This window comes from Typopeltis vanoorti, chromosome 11 (genome assembly GCF_054136105.1).
Source record: "Typopeltis vanoorti isolate ZY-2024b chromosome 11, IOZ_Tvanoo_1.0, whole genome shotgun sequence".
Classification (NCBI taxonomy): Eukaryota; Metazoa; Arthropoda; class Arachnida; order Uropygi; family Thelyphonidae; genus Typopeltis; species Typopeltis vanoorti.
The window spans coordinates 22,991,279-23,008,658 of NC_143559.1; the positions used below are offsets into that span (position 1 = coordinate 22,991,279).

The following is a 17,380-nucleotide window of genomic DNA, read 5'->3' on the forward strand; positions in this document are numbered from 1 at the left end:
AACAATTCTCAGAATATCAGAAACAATAGCTATAAGGTGTGACGCGAACTCTATCAACGTACACAGGTCCTACATAATCTCCGAGGTTTGGAAGCTTCACAACATAAAATTGAGGTCACAACCCCGACCAATAGGCGACAACACAAACACTTCAAAAGCAGAAGCACCTACCCGACCTGACATAGCATCCACTTTCCCAATGTGTTCAGATGACGACCACGAATAGTCGAAACGGACCGCACCCCATCAACCACCTTTCCCCTTCCCTATTTTAAAAAATCAACCCTTTCACCTTTTCCCCACCCTATATAATATAATATATATGTTTATATATATTACGGGGGGAAAAAAAAAACTGGTTTTTCTAACTTAATTCTACCAAATTGCCTACCCCCCCAACACACACACTCAGTAGTCTTTCGACATCGCAGAAAGAGGAAAAGCCACAACATCCAGAAAAAGGTATGTGTAAATTTCTATTCCTTATGCTACATATACTTTTTGGTACATTTACACTCACAATGCCCTAAGAATCTATGAGTAAATAGCCAATGACATTTTAAACAGGGGCACTCCTAAACTGAAGCAGGCAAAACAGCTGTAATTATAATAACATTTTGTATTTATTGCTCAGAAAGATCTCATCAGTTTTTGTCTTTTTTGTTTCAGTCACCCCTATTACGTCGATCTGGTACTTATCTAATTCCTCAGCTAGCTCCATATTTTTGCCATTCAGGCTTCTTATGTTGATAGTACCGATCTTTAACTCTAGTGATGTTGAGTTGTGGTGTGTTTTCAGATTTGTTCCAGTACCTGACTTTTCGCTGTTCGCCCTGGCGAAAACAACGGGGGCCTTGTTTAACCGGGCGACGCCCCAGCCGGCATGAAATTTTGTCATGTTGTACCATCATTTTTTATTTTGGTTTAACCAATAAGAATACAATTTGGTCGGCTAAATCCCAAATTGCCAGTCCATCCTCGTTTGTTCAGTATCCAGGTAGATATCCAACAGGGTGCACTACAAGAAGGTGAGAATTGGACGTTTGGTCAGTAGCCCTGGTCGGTTTTGTGCATTCCTTTAAAGGCTATGTGGAGGTCTTCTCTCAGTTATACAGCTTTGTTCCTTATTTTCTATACCATGAAAAGAGTTCGGTATTGGTTTACATGAAAATTCTACAAGAAAAACTTGTAATGGCATGTGCCATGTGTATTAAAATATGTAAAATTTTGCATGTCCAGTGTGGAAGAGACATGTATAACACATGCAAAGTGGAGCCCTCTGTGAGTGTTTAAGGAATCCTTGGAGTTGATTTAATTGTATGACATCTTTAATAGGATCTAGAATGGGCCTCATTCTTTATGATATTGTGAACATAATCTCCGAGGTTTGGAAGCTTCACAACATAAAATTGAGGTAACAACCCCGACCAATAGGTGACAACACAAACACTTCAAAAGCAGAAGCACCTACCCGACCTGACATAGCATCCACTTTCCCAATGTGTTCAGATGACGACCACGAATAGTCGAAACGGACCCCGTCAACCACCTTTCCCCTTCCCTATTTTAAAAAATCAACCCTTTCACCTTTTCCCCACCCTATATAATATAATATATATGTTTATATATATTACGGGGGGAAAAAAAAAACTGGTTTTTCTAACTTAATTCTACCAAATTGCCTACCCCCCCCCCCACACACACACACTCAGTAGTCTTTCGACATCGCAGAAAGAGGAAAAGCCACAACATCCAGAAAAAGGTATGTGTAAATTTCTATTCCTTATGCTACATATACTTTTTGGTACATTTACACTCACAATGCCCTAAGAATCTATGAGTAAATAGCCAATGACATTTAAACAGGGGCACTCCTAAACTGAAGCAGGCAAAACATCTGTAATTATAATAACATTTTGTATTTATTGCTCAGAAAGATCTCATCAGTTTTTGTCTTTTTTGTTTCAGTCATCCCTATTACGTCGATCTGGTACTTATCTAATTCCTCAGCTAGCTCCATATTTTTGCCATTCAGGCTTCTTATGTTGATAGTGCCGATCTTTAACTCTGGTGATGTTGAGTTGTGGTGTGTTTTCAGATTTGTTCCAGTAGCTGACTTTTCGCTGTTCGCCCTGGCGAAAACAACGGGGGCCTTGTTTAACCGGGCGACGCCCCAGCCGGCATGAAATTTTGTCATGTTGTACCATCATTTTTTATTTTGGTTTAACCAATAAGAATACAATTTGGTCGGCTAAATCCCAAATTGCCAGTCCATCCTCGTTTGTTCAGTATCCAGGTAGATATCCAACAGGGTGCACTACAAGAAGGTGAGAATTGGACGTTTGGTCAGTAGCCCTGGTCGGTTTTGTGCATTCCTTTAAAGGCTGTGGAGGTCTCCTCTCAGTTATACAGCTTTGTTCCTTATTTTCTATACCATGAAAAGAGTTCGGTATTGGTTTACATGAAAATTCTACAAGAAAAACTTGTAATGGCATGTGCCATGTGTATTAAAATATGTAAAATTTTGCATGTCCAGTGTGGAAGAGACATGTATAACACATGCAAAGTGGAGCCCTCTGTGAGTGTTTAAGGAATCCTTGGAGTTGATTTAATTGTATGACATCTTTAATAGGATCTAGAGTGGGCCTCATTCTTTATGATATTGTGAACCTCTGATAGGTTGCATAAGATAAATTTATGTACCCTATCAGGTCCCCACAGCCATATAAAGACCTTCATGACAATGAAAGGTTCAGGCCTTATGTTTAATAATGCACATAACTAATCTACATGATTATTAATGTTATTTCAAAATAACTGCTGTTATTTTAACAGTGTACTGAGATTTTTTTCTGTATTCTGTAGTATATTTAAGTTCCTGACAAAACTGTTAGGAAGATAAATGTAATTAAACATCAAAACATGTAAAAGTTTGTTGTTTATTATTTTAACGGTATAATAGAACACAGAAACTAAGTAAATAATTAATTTATTAACTTGATGCTGATATTTCGCTGGTGTTATAACCAGCATCTTCAGAGCACAAAAACACTTTGTCACAATACGCGAGACTAAAACAACATGGTGTACTTAAACAAAATTTAGCAGCAACACAAAGACTAGAGTCCTGATTTTGGCGCACTCTATCTGGGGAAAAAAAAAAAAATAGCTATCATATATTGTTAGAGTCCTAGAAAAGTGCTAGTTTTTTCTTAATATGACTGTCTCCCAGATCTTCGGCAAGTTAATACAGCCATATTTGTTGAGATTTGGAGTGTGTTTTAGGGCTTCTGTCGCCTCTAAGAACAATCTCTCTGATTTATACGGGTTTCTGTGTAGTACTTTTGTGTTTTTCCAGTTGATCTTGTGTGCAGGGGTATCCAGAGCATGGTCTGCTAGGCCCGACTTCCCATAATGATAATTCCGGTCGTATCTTTTATGTTCGCTGATGTGGATGTTCACAGTTCTTCCTGTTTGACCGTAGTAGGCTTGATTGCATGAGCAGGGTACTTGATAGACTCCTGGATGTGATAAAGGAGGAATGCTGTCCTTGGGTGAGCGGAAGAGGGTGGCTAATTTGCTACATGGTCTGAATGTAGTGCATAGTTTATGTTTATTGAGAATTCTTGAGATCTTTTCGGATGTGCCGTTAATGTAAGGGATGGTGACTGTTTTGTTGTAGTTCTCTGTGGTGGATGGTGGGAGGGGTTTCTTAGGAGTGTTTAGTATTTTGTTTATTTTATGTGGATTGTAGCCGTTGGCCAAGAAGGTGTAGCGTAAGTGAGTGAGTTCAGCAGTAAGAGCCTTGTCATTGGAACAGATTGCTCTCGCTCTATGGGTTAGCGTTTTTAATATGCCATATTGTTGAGAAGGATGATGGTGTGAAAGTTTATTATTATAATAAATCTGTGAGTGAATCTTGGAGATTTGTAGTTTCTGTAAGCTCGGGTATAGGCTATCCAGATTCTGAGTATTTTTAGCTGCCCTATATTGCCTCATTTTTTTTTGAGATTTCATTGTTTGATGGTGTTAGGCCTATGTAAATTTGCATTCAAAAATGTTTTGGTATGGTGTAGAGATTGGTTATCTTTCCAGTTAATTTATATAGAAAGTTTTCAAGGTATGATAGATAAGTGCCTTTGGGACCAAAATCCTCATCCTTATATTGAACAAAGGCAGATTAATAAAACTGCAATAGTGCTACAGATAGCGAAAAAAAGATATGTAGTGCTCTTACATATGTCTCTTTTGTTTCTGACATATCATAATATAGAGTTCCTCAAGGAGAAGAAATAAGTAGATATTATAACACACACAGTTTTGCAGGTTCTATGGCCTGCTTCCTCAGCTCAGCATAAAGGTTACTTAAAACATTGATTTAAATTATGTTAAATATACTAATGTTAAATATATTAATGACATCAATAAAGAATGAAGATAGCTGCAGGAAAAATACTACAAACAAATTTCACATATATATAGCCTCTGTGGAATCATTAACGTCAATTTAAATCATTTTGCCAACAAAAGTGATTCAGTTGAAATTCTTGGATGTTGTCTTGTGTATATGTTAAATTCCATCTAGCAAGAGCTGAGTTAATTTATTATATAATTTTGACATTTGTCTTAGAGTGTGCTTGCAAATGGTCTGATTTGATAGGGAGGGGAATGGCTTGACAGATTTTGATAAGAATTACAAGACCAAATACCAAATTTCAATAAAATCAGTCCAACCATTGGCCCTGGAATAATTTGCATATAGACAAAACAAATTTAATGGTCACTCGAGCATTTTGTGAAACACAATTATTACCACTCAGATTAGTCAATACTATAATCTAGCTTCAAAATGATCAAACTTTCTAAAGATTTAAATTAAACAGAATACATATGTTCTATTAAACATAGATGGACTTAAACTTTTAAACACAGATAACATCATCATCATTATCAAATTCCTGACATGTATCCTCAAGGGGTGTACAGAATATGATAGTATACTACATGAAAAATTTACATCATTACTAACTTCCTATCTACAATTTTCCTCCAAATCAGTCTGTTACTTGTCAAGACTCCAATAATATCATTATCAGATCTTATGTCTCTATCGTCTAAGGCACATTGTACCGTATCAATCCACCTATATCTTGGTCTTCCTCTGGATCATTTTCCTGCCAACCTGGCAGAGAACACTTGTTTTGCTAATCTTTCCTCGCCCATTCTGTTTAAGTGATCATATCATCCGAGATTAGCTCTGCTAATGCATTCCTGGATGCCGACAATTCACAATAGTAATGAAGGTAGAAAATATTTTTTATTAGGCACTGCTATTTCATAGCTCATAACTAAATAATAAAAATTATTTTAGTGTCTTAGTCTAAAAGATTCACAAGAAGGAGGAGGAGAAAAATATTAATTCTGTGATATCAGGACTATAAAATAATAATATAAAATTATTAAATAATATTTAATAATAAACTTTAATTAATATTCCAGTATATGTTGTGAATTCCTTAAATAATTTAATAGTCATGTGTTGCCAACGTATAAGCCTTTCTACAAGAATCTGTGATATCACAATAAGTCATCAATTGAGTATTATATTTCCAGTATACATATTCCCATTAAAAAAAAAAAAAAAAGTCACACACAGTCTAAATTATTTACTTCTATATTCCTTCTTTAGTTATTTCAGAAAGAGCTATTTATTTCTTAAAATAGTTGAAAGAACTATTTTCTCAGAAGATTCCCAGTTCTTTAATTCTTTACTTCATGTTCACTAATGGTGTATAATCTTACACTGATTTCTCAACAAATTACCAGCCTAAACTTGTTTTCTTTTAATCCTTTTTTTTTTTTCCCTTTTAATTAATACAAATTCTGGACACAGCACTTTGATGTTTCTTCTGGGTCTAAAAATCCAGTGGAGGGGGTTCATCTATAAATTATGTAATACTTTGAAGGAAAGGGAACAGTCTTTTATGACACTAGGCTGGGACTGAATAGCAGAGCTCATCACAGACTTAAACTTAAATAGCCAAATAATGGTATAGTAATATAATTAAAATGCTTTTGCTTATAAAGCTACTCAGGGACATTGGGGGGGGGGGGATATTTAAATTAAATTTATTCATTACTCAATAATATAATTACATTTTGTTTAAACCAACATTCTTGAAATATTCCTGCATCAGTCAAAAAAAAAAAAAAAATTGATTAAGCAGAATACAATTTAAAATCCATTAAATTAAATTATTAATAAAATGCATTGATCGTTAAATAGTTAAATATAAGTCATTATTTTTCCCACATGAGGTATTACTCCATTTCATAATTGCTTGCAACACACTGCAAAGATAAGTAATGTCTCTTTTAATATGGTCATTTAAAAACTTACAAATGCGCTTATTGCCATGACCTTGGTATTTCAGCTTCTTCAGAAGAAGCTGACCAGAAAACAACTGTTCAGAGCATACAAACAGTTAATGTGTTGAATTTTCCACAGTCATGTGTTTCCATATAGCATGTTGTTACTCCTAATTCTGCTTGGATACTCTAATGCATAGCCTTGAGTTGGTTATTAATAGTGTTTTCAGTTAAACATGTTAATATACTTAACACATTTTGCTTACAAGCATGGCTGGCAGTCTTCAAATCAGTCCAGGAAACGCCGTAATTCTCCTGGAAATTCTGCAGTCATTTCATCACAATCTAAATCTTCAGCTGGTGCAAATGCCAGTGCAGTTATCATTTATGGGCAAAATTTGTATAATCTGTATCTACTCATTAAACTGAACTGAAGATTAGTTTATCACAGATGCATAGATATGGATGTTTTTCATGGTTTGGTTTAAATGGAGGTGGGGGGGAATATGTATATATCAAGAATTGCGTGCATTATTAATTGCTTAAAATAGCCATTTTGGAATCAGAAGAAATAATGCAGCATGAGCCAATATACACTGCTCAAAAGGAGATATTTTAGTTTCTGTCAGATAATTATAAATTTCTGCAAATAATTATAACTATTTGGTACTTTATACATGAATAAATATTTCTTACTTATGATAGGGTGTAATTGATGAGATTTTCTTTAAATAATCGATATTTATTACAAATTTAACAACTTCTACATTTTAGCATGAAATAATTTTAACAAGAATAGCCAAAAAAAAGCTTTTGTTAATTTTTAATAGAGCATATGGTCTCCATTAACAGCCAAAACAGCGGTGCATCTTGATTGCATGGACCAGATGAGATGATCAAACACTTCTTGTGGGATATTTCCCCACTTTTCAGTGAGAGCAATTTCGAGCTCTTGAAGCGATTGTGGTGGCATCAGTCGAGCAGAATCGCACCTACCTAAAGCATTCCAGGTATGTTCGATTGGATTACAATCCGGTGAACAGGCAGGCCAGTCCATTCGTTCATTACCTTCTTCCTCAAACCATTCTTGTACCAAATTTGCTTGGTGTGGACAAGCATCGTCATCCATAAAAATAAATTCTTGGCCAATTGCAGCAGCATATGGACGAACTATAGGTTTCAAAATCTCATCACAATACCTTCTGATAAAATAGAGATCAGTATGGCCACCTATACTTATTCCTGCCCATACCATCAAACTCCCACCTTGATGTTGGGGTCTTTCACGAACAAACTGTGGATTATTTCTTGTTCCACTTTCATGCCATATCAAGATACATCGGTTATCTTGTTGCAGACTGAACTTGGACTCGTCACTAAAAAGTACACAAGCCCAATCCTCATTTGTCCAGTCCCCAAATTCTCCGAGCTCTTTTGTGATTCGCAGTAAGTGGAATGCAAACTATTGGTCTTTGATCATATAAATCTATGACATGAAGACGATTTTGTACTGTTTGTGTTGATACCAGCCTCCCTGTTGCTGCGTGAAGTTCGCTTTGAAGTTGTGTTGCGTTAAATGTTAGATTTCTTCTTGCAAGTAATACAAATACTGATCGTCTGTTGGAATTGTTGATGGTGGGAAACCTTGATCTTGTCTTCGGCAAACATTTCCTGTCTTCAGAAAGCGATTCCAAAGTCGCAAAATTACGCTTTGAGATACACGACACGCTTGAGCAACAACTTGCTGCATTTGTCCAGCTTCTAATCGACCAATGGCTCTCCAAGCCATGGATTCCAGGATATCATGTTGTTCTGCCATTTTAAACAAAATAATGGGTGGTAGGTGACACAAGTTTACAATTGAAGTGATAATTATGCACTGTGGAAATGAGCGCAACACTTTTATACTCCCCACATGCTATTATGGCTAAGACACGTTTTGAGAAGTCTTAACATGATTTTGTATGCAGTTGCGTGTTCTACACTTGGTATATTAAGAATATTTTAAAATGTGTTACATTTGTAAATTATTTTTATAACTTTATAATTTACAAGAAAACCAAAATATCCTTGAATTGTTTTGAGCAGTATATTTCTCACACACACATATGTATATGGTGTTTTTTTTTTACATTTATGCACATATATACATATTTTAACTCCTATCTAGGAAAGGTTGTCAACCTATCATACATTAGTACTATGGGAGTGCTCAGAATTGTTTTGGTACTTTTATTTTATTTTTTACGTATCTAAAAACCATGCATTATAGGACTGCATACATGGAACTTTTTCAAATCACTTCCAACCTCTGATTAGCAGGATAGCTGTGTTATACAGGAGTGCCTGCCCACAACACAGTTCGAACCTGTAGCTTGTTGCCTACAAAGTAGTTATAGACAGCAAATTTAGATTTGCTGTCGTGTGTTTTAAAATATGCAAATTCTGCTGAGTTCCAAAAATTAGTTCCTGTGTTCTTTAGCTGCTGTTTGAGGGTAATAAGTTTTGTTGATATTACAAGATTCTCAAGACATATGGAACTGGTGAGAACTACATTTAATGGCTTGGGACAAACTTGATACAGGCATATGTTATTTTGAATTGCATTTTTTTTCTATAGGTTCCATTGCACATTGCTTCATCTTCATTTATGCTTTAGAATTTGAACTTTCACAGCAGAAAAGTTATGTGAATGCCTACCAAAATTTTGCATTATATTTGCATGGCGTTTTTCACAATATCAGTTCACAACTGTTTTCAAAAACAGATGAGTATCTAACTCACATAATGCTTTTTATGTTTATATCTAATCTAATCCTGTGACCTCTTTTAAGAGGGTTGCAGCTAATGGACATGCCTCTCTATCTCTTGCTTCTGTAAGACAATTGCCCATCCAGTCGATGTTTTCTTTCCATTGCAGTCGGAGTCCTCCTCTTCCACCATCCCCTGCACATATAAACCTATTCCCTTATATATAAACATACAGGAATACCTCGATTATCGCAGTTATTGTTGCTACGAAAAATATCGCAATATTCAAATCCGCGATAAATTTTATATATGAAGTAAAAAAGAAGGTTCATTTAGAAAAACAAGATTATTCTTTAATCTTTATTTATATATATAAGGAGTACATACAATTATTCTTTCTTGGATAAAAATTGGTGGAGTTGTCTGGTCAGATTTTTTCTTTCTTTTTTCTTCGTATAAAAGTAGCAATGGATGGAATTTTCAATTTCCTGACGAACTTTCGTTGATCGCTCGAAACTAGGATCACCATTCAAGATTTTTTTTCTTTAAAATTTTCAGCAATTCTAAACATTTCGTCCATTTCTTTGAGGGTAAATTCCTTCGGTGTCATGCCAATTTGTTCATCATTATCATCGATTTGAGCATCGCAAGCACATTCTCTCTCTCAAGGTTAATTAGGTCTTCATCATCCAGCTCCTTATCATGTGACTGAAGCAGGTCCTGAACATCACCTTTTTCAATTTCTTTTAGTCCTAGATCTAAGCCAAGCTTAGTTATGTCATTGATAACATGGGTTACTTCATTTTCAAATCCTTTAAAATCATTTGCACAATGAGGAATAATCTTTTGCCACACCGCTCTCAGGTTGCAGACGTTAGTTAGTTCCATCCTTCCTTGACATTCTCAATGCAATTTTTGATATTGAGTGCCTTCTAGAATTCTGTCAAAGTCATAGCTTCATCTCCTTTAGTCTTTTCTGTTGCTTGTGAAAAAGTTCTTTGTAGGTAATAGGCCTTAAAGGATGCAATTACACCTTGATTCATTGGCTGGATGATGGAAGTGGTATTAGGTGGTAAATAAATAACTTTTACATTTTCGCACAAATCATTCAGTGCTGTTGGATGACTAGGTGCATTATCTGATATTAACAAGATTTTAAAGTCAAGATTTAATGACTTGCAGTACCTTTCAGCTTCAGGACAAAAATAGTTTTTAAACCAATCCTTAAAAATAGTTTTTGTCATCCAAGCTTTTCTATTGAATCTCCAATGAACAGGGAAAAAATTTTTATCTAAACTTCTAAGTGGGCGAGCATTTTGTGAACAATAAACAAAGAGAGGCTTCATCTTGTAATCTCCAGAAGCATTGCCACATAGTAAAAGTGTTACATGTTCCTTCAAAACCCTGTAGCCAGGCTGTGATTTTTCATTTTTTGCTAAAAATGTTTTAATGGGCATTTTTTTCCATAATAAGCCTGTTTTGTCAGCATTAAATATCTGATCATTGGTATAATTTCCTTCTTCAATGATCTGTTGCAATTCACCAGGAAAACTAGCTGCTGCTTTTTCATCGACACTTGCAATTTCACCTTGTACACGAACACTATGAATGTTCGATCGCTTTTTGAACCAATCAAACCACCCTGAACTTGCAGAGAAAGTTTCTTCCACTACTGATGCCGAATCATTTTTGCTTTCTAATTGATTTCTTTTTAAAGTTTCAAATAAATTCAATGCTTTTGTTTTTATAGTCATTTGACTAAGAGGAATTCTCTTTTGGTTACAATCTTCTATCCACACTGACAAAGTTTCCATTTCAATCATAAGATGGCTTCTGTTTCTCATAGTTTGGGACATGAGGTCGATGCACTTTGTCCTAGTTGCTTATAGTTTGCGGCGTGGTCTAAAATATGGCAAATAGTTGATTCATTTAGACTGTACTTTCTTGCAATTTTGGTTATGCCTGCTTCATACTTATTTATCATATGCAACTTATCTTCTAAGCTGATCACTCTACGTTTCTTCTTGATAGCTGTAGACTTGAAATCATCCTTGTTTCTTTTAGCATTCATTGTAGGGGTAAATAAGAAGAGAAATAAATATCCACATGTACTTCAGGCAAAGGCGAACAGTTACAGGTGAGTGGTGAGCAGGTGCCGTCGGATAAAAACAAAGTGCTACAAGAGAGCAATACCTGGAGAGTGGCACCTCGAACTGGTTGCATATGTAGTGGGCTACATCTCGTGGCCGTGATTATTTGAATTTGGAGTGCAATAATTGGAATTTTGGTATCAAATTACAAAATGCAATAATCGAGGTATTCCTGTATTTAAAAATGTTTTTATATATATACAGTAAAACCCCTTTTTTTTTTTACACTTTTCAGGGGACTGATGGAAAAAAGTGTAAATAGCAAGAAATATAAAAAAAAAAACATTAAAAAAGGCTAAAAGATGACTTACTGCTAGTATGTGAGTTTACATACTAGATTACAAAATTTAATAACTGAAAATAAATTAATTTACAATTACTTACATTTATCTATTTTAAAAAATCTTTAATTGTTGATTGTTTTTGCTTTTCTTTTCTTTTTTGACATAGCTTCAGATTGCTTTGCATTGAGTTCAATGCCTGACCTGTTTTTTACTATTGTGTTCAAAGTGGACACGGAGAGTCCAAGATCTTTTGCTAAATGTACATGTGTTCCGGCATGCCAATCGACACATCGCAGAATTGCCATCTTTTCTTCTACTGAAATACATTTTCTGTCTTTTTTCTCCAAGTTACTAACATGGATAATCCACCACCGCAACTTGCAAGCAACTTCCACATGCTAAATTACGTAGCAGAAATTCTGCAATATCAGTTCGTACTGTGATTGATCGAAAAATCTTGGTATCGCTCATTATTACATTACTGCTGCAAGCATGCAATGTAGTTCACTACAATAATGTAGTAACGTAGTTCGGTACATTACTGCTGCAAGCATGCAAGTCACCGTGATGGCAGAAACGAAACTACAGTCGAAAGCAATGCCATCTGGGAACAGAAATGCGCAGATTTCCACAGAAATCGATTCAAAAATAATTATTGCCACCCAAAGAAAAAACGCAAATTACGGGAAATAATGTCCACATCGAGTTGTTAATGGTGGGAAAACAATATATCGTAAGAATAGGCCTTAAGATGTGACCAACGGAAAATGACGTAAAAATGGGGTTTTACTGTGTATATATTTCTACGTTTTGTAGAAGCTGCTTCCATTTTAACAGGTATTAAAAAAATCAAACTGACATATTTTATATGTAGAATGATAACAAAATTTTGATGTTTTTTTATTTTTTATACCTACCAATCATAAAATGCATATTTAAGTTATAATTATACATCAAAGTAATTAAAAATTGCATTTTTTGAGATGGGATGGGGTAAAGAAAACATCTGGAAGAAAAATTATCTGGAAGCCTCAGAGAAACATGGTTTATGGCAAACTGTGTATAGTAGATCTTCTGTTGTGAGGACAGTTTGCCATGAACAGTGTTTAATATCTTTGATCAAGGAATCCATTGTATATTGCATTCAAGATAAAATGACCAATCTATGGATGCAACTGGTATCATTGGAGAAAGTGGTGTCTGTTATGCTCATAATATAAATATATCCAGTAGACCATGGATATAGATAACTTACCAATTATATATTGGATTTTGAATCTATTGCTATTCTGGTGTATCAGGATAATCTGAATATGTTACTTTTCTTTTAAAAAAAAAAAAACCTCATAAAAAGGTAACCATGAGAGTAAAGTCTGCATTTGGTAGGCATAATCCTTTCTGAGACCCACAGAATAGACTTGATGTATGCTGAGATTATAAATTATTACATTAAAAGTGTAAACAATTTGCATTGTTGAAATAATTTTCTTTCTTACTGAAATTTTATCATGAAAAATTTTCATGATAAAATTTTCAAAATCCTTTATACAATTGCAACACACAAAAGAAAGAAGCGAAGGTTATCATGAGATAAAATGCCATTTTCTGTATTTATTTGTGATGATGATAGTTTCTGTAAATATGCCATAGATACATTTTACGGTACACTCGTTTGCAATTTCATCAAAACAGAACTAGAAACCATAAAGTCATTAAAAGCTAATAAGAATATCATTATCACAAAGGCTGGCAAAGATATTCATCAAATAAGCCAGCTACTCTCTGACAGCAACACTTATCATCTTGTTAACTATAATCCAACTAACAGGATTAAAAATAAAACTGTTAAATTAAATTTATCCTTTTTTTGGCCATTAGGCACTGTTAGAAAAGCCACGTGTGTTCTCCTAGAATGTATATTCCTAAAATACACACATAATGTTCTGCTTTGGCCAATAGTTAAAGCAGTGTTTCTCAAACATTTTTTGACTACGGAACACATCACAAATCCTGAAATTTTCACGGAACACCTTGGTTATTTTGTAATGTATAAATCAATAATTAATTAAACATCAATTAAACCAATTTGTGCTGACAAATTAATTTAAAAATGACAAATTCCAGAATTTCTCGAGGAACACCTATTCACCTTCCATGGAACACCAGTGTTCCGGGGAACGCTGGTTAAGGAACCACTGAGTTAAAGGTATAGACAGCTCTAATTATCACTTAAGCAAGAAACTAGCATCATTGCACCCTCCCACATATACATACAGTAGATATAAAAATACTTCATAAGCAAAATTAAAAGCATAACACTCAGCATAGATGATTCACTTTTGATGTTTTTTTTATCCTTTTCACAAATGTCCCAATATGTGACACAATTCTTCTATCAGAGATCAAATTTCTGCTTGATATTACCTGGGGCACATTGTTTTGTCAACGGTCATCTCGCGTTGAATGCACCGGTTCTCCTCTGATCACTGAACTTAAGCAGCGTTGAGCTCAGTTAGTACTTGGGATCCTGGGAACACTGAGTACCATTGGCATAATTTTTTAAGCGCCTCCATAGCACTAAATTAAAAGCATAACACTCAGCATAGATGATTCACTTTTGATGTTTTTTTTATCCTTTTCACAAATGTCCCAATATGTGACACAATTCTTCTATCAGAGATCAAATTTCTGCTTGATATTACCTGGGGCACATTGTTTTGTCAATGGTCATCTCGCGTTGAATGCACCGGTTCTCCTCTGATCACTGAACTTAAGCAGCGTTGAGCTCAGTTAGTACTTGGGATCCTGGGAACACTGAGTACCATTGGCATAATTTTTTAAGCGCCTCCGTAGCACAATTGGAAGAATGATGGTACGTTGTGCTCTTCAATTGGAAAAAGGCCTAAGTTCAAGTCTCGTCATGATAGGAGGAATCTTTATATATGGACTTTTTCAATCAAAGGGGGGGGGTTATCCCCCATACAGACAAATCGGCCCTTCAGGACACATGCAATTTACAGACAAAAGAATACTAGCTGTGGTGGTGGGCAGTAGATGGTGTTGATGTAGATGATTGGTAGAGGTTCGGTGTAGTGGTAGAGACGGAGAGTTGTACAATAGGTGTCCTCCTGTGACGAGTCTTCGGACTCCTTGGAGGTGTCACGAATAATAATATAATAATTACAGCTCTCTTTGTCCACATACTATATTTGGGTTACCTCATGTGGCAAAACAATTTTTAGTATAGCTATGAGTTCACCAGTATCCCTTCCTTTTGCTAACTTTTATATTGAAAGATTCAGGAGCAATGTGCTCTAGATACCTTTACTTTAAAACCAAGTTTTGCTTAGGTGTGTTGAAGATGTTTTTGTAATCTGGCCACATGGCTACCAAACTTGAAACACCTTCAACACACCTAAGCAAAACTTGGTTTTAAAGTTTTGGAGTTGGTGAAATTGGATACACAGTTCCAATCTATAAAAAAAAAAGAATATAAACAGCATATCAAATTTAACAATTTCAGAAAATCAGACCTCTCTATCAGAGAGGTCATGCTCAAAATTGGAAAGGAAGCTTGTGAAATTTTAATCAATATTCCTAATCTAAATAACAATCATAATCTAAAAATCCGAAGAATATGGATTGTGCGCACGCACAGCCCACATATCATAGCTTCTGTTTCAAGTTCTAGCAGGCCTTCACTTTAGAACTCCAATAATTTCAGCTCTTATTTCATATATTGGCAATCATCAATACTGTTTTTGTTCTAATTTATCTGTTAGCAATCTCTATTCAAACAGATAACTGGACTCTTGCTTTGATGTAGTATTTTTTTTTTTTTTTTTTTTTACCAGAGATTAAGCCAGCAGTGTTAACCATTGAATTAGATTAGTGTGGCTTTAACTTACTGTGTATACTGTATATTGTAATGTAGTTTGTGTGCTCTAGCTAATGACTTTGATATAAAGCTGAAATATCAGGTGATTCTTTTGGTATATATTAAATTGAAGTTATTACTCTAACATGGTATTTGTTTCATAATTTATTATAATAAAAGTTACCATAAGTTAATGCTACTAATATTTTGCATCTTAGTAGTTAGAGGATGAATCCTGTAAATCCATTTCCTTATTTATGTCCTTTATTCATATGTTCAATTAAGAGTTCTTTTGTATCCTGGTTTCACAATTTTTTTTAATTTTTTCAAGGTGTTAGCCATATGCCCAACTTGCACTCTGAAGCACCAGAGATTTTATTTCTGGGATGCCTCTTGTTGAGGATGTTGATTTATGAGTCCTTCCTGTCTATTTGAAGTAGAGCTTCTTATTGGATCTATGGTTAACACCATTAACTAGTTTATGAGCTCCATTATTAGCCTACACTATCCTAATAGACCTCGTGTTTGAGTTGCTCTTGAGTCACCTTACGAGGACTATTTCACATTTGTTCATTAGCACACTGAAGGGGATGGTTATTGCAACCTTGATTTGGAGTTACCACCACTGATAGATAATATCTGAATTGAGATGGACAAATTATATGTACTTTCTTTTGAATACATGTAAGACCTCTCACATCTTCCCAATCCCTGATTCCGTGATATGAGAAGCTGGATATATCTTAAGAGATAGACCATAAGAATGCTTGAGAATGATTGTGTGGACCAGAGAATACAGGATTTAAGAATTCTATCTACAAAGAAAGAGAGGAAAAATTTCAGGGTATTCATTCTAGTAAACAGGTGATTTAAATGTGGGATTATTTAAAATATTGGGAAGAATATTTCTTGATGCTCATTATAGTTAATGTAAAGTAAGTTTAATATAATGCTTATATTTGATAGTAAGAGTCTAATGTTAGAACATTAACCAGATTTAAAGTTTGTTTAGCTGCACATGATTGCCGATTGCTGAACTGATGGATTAATTCATGAAGAATATAAGGTGTTTTCATAACAGTGATATACAGTTTCTCAGTATTGCAGGATCCTTGAGCTGAGTAAAGCCATAACTCCTGTAGAATATGTACAGAAATGTTGATGAAAAATCAAAAGGTAGACACTGCAACTGACTGGATGAGGAGTGCATTTGATTGAATATTTGGGTGAATATCAAGGAAATTGAAACTAAAGGATAACACGAAGATTGGAGCATTCCTGTAGATAAATACACACAGTTTGACATGTTGACTGCCAACTACAAGTTATTTCGTAATATATTTTTTGTACTGAATATTAGCATACCAGTTTCGCCTTTCCTACCCGCATGGAACTAGAAACGTTCTACCAATATAATAATGAAGCTCTGAAAACAATTCTACTAAAAGAAAAGTTCATAGTTATTATTTCAGTAACCTCCATGGAGTCGATAGACTCATCATGGGAGGCCCATTCAGCCAGCAACATATCTGTGATAATGAACTTTGAAGTTATTTACACTTCCTGCATTCACAATGCACTCCAGCAGTGCATTCTACTCACCAGCAATTCCTCACATCCTTTTACAGCTTCCAGAGATGGCCTCTTGTTCTTGCATCTTAATACATCCACTCTTTTTATAATTCCTTCTGCATTAATCTGGTAGAATCCCTTAACTGACTTGAAGATCTCTATTATATCTCCTCTTTTCCTGCTATCCACCAAACTCTTTAATCCACATTACCTCAAAGTTTTTCATAACCAACACTCCAGACACCTATATTGCTTTTTGTCTTTGGAAAGTCTAGTGTTTCCACATCACAGTGAAAACTACGAGAACAAATTTTAGCACAGTAACCCATGTGTGGTCAGACCACTGCCTTATATAGAGGAACAACCACCTCCTTATT

At 34.9% G+C, this 17,380-nt stretch overlaps 1 protein-coding gene and 1 pseudogene across 7 annotated transcripts in view; both read left to right on the top strand.

Annotated features, from left to right (window-relative positions):
- Nucleotides 1-17,380, top strand: part of LOC150101365 (serine/threonine-protein phosphatase 2A 56 kDa regulatory subunit gamma isoform-like) — a 430,932-nt gene that overhangs the window by 385,550 nt on the left and 28,002 nt on the right. The window lies entirely within an intron of this gene.
- Nucleotides 14,274-14,384, top strand: LOC150101366 (5S ribosomal RNA; annotated as a pseudogene).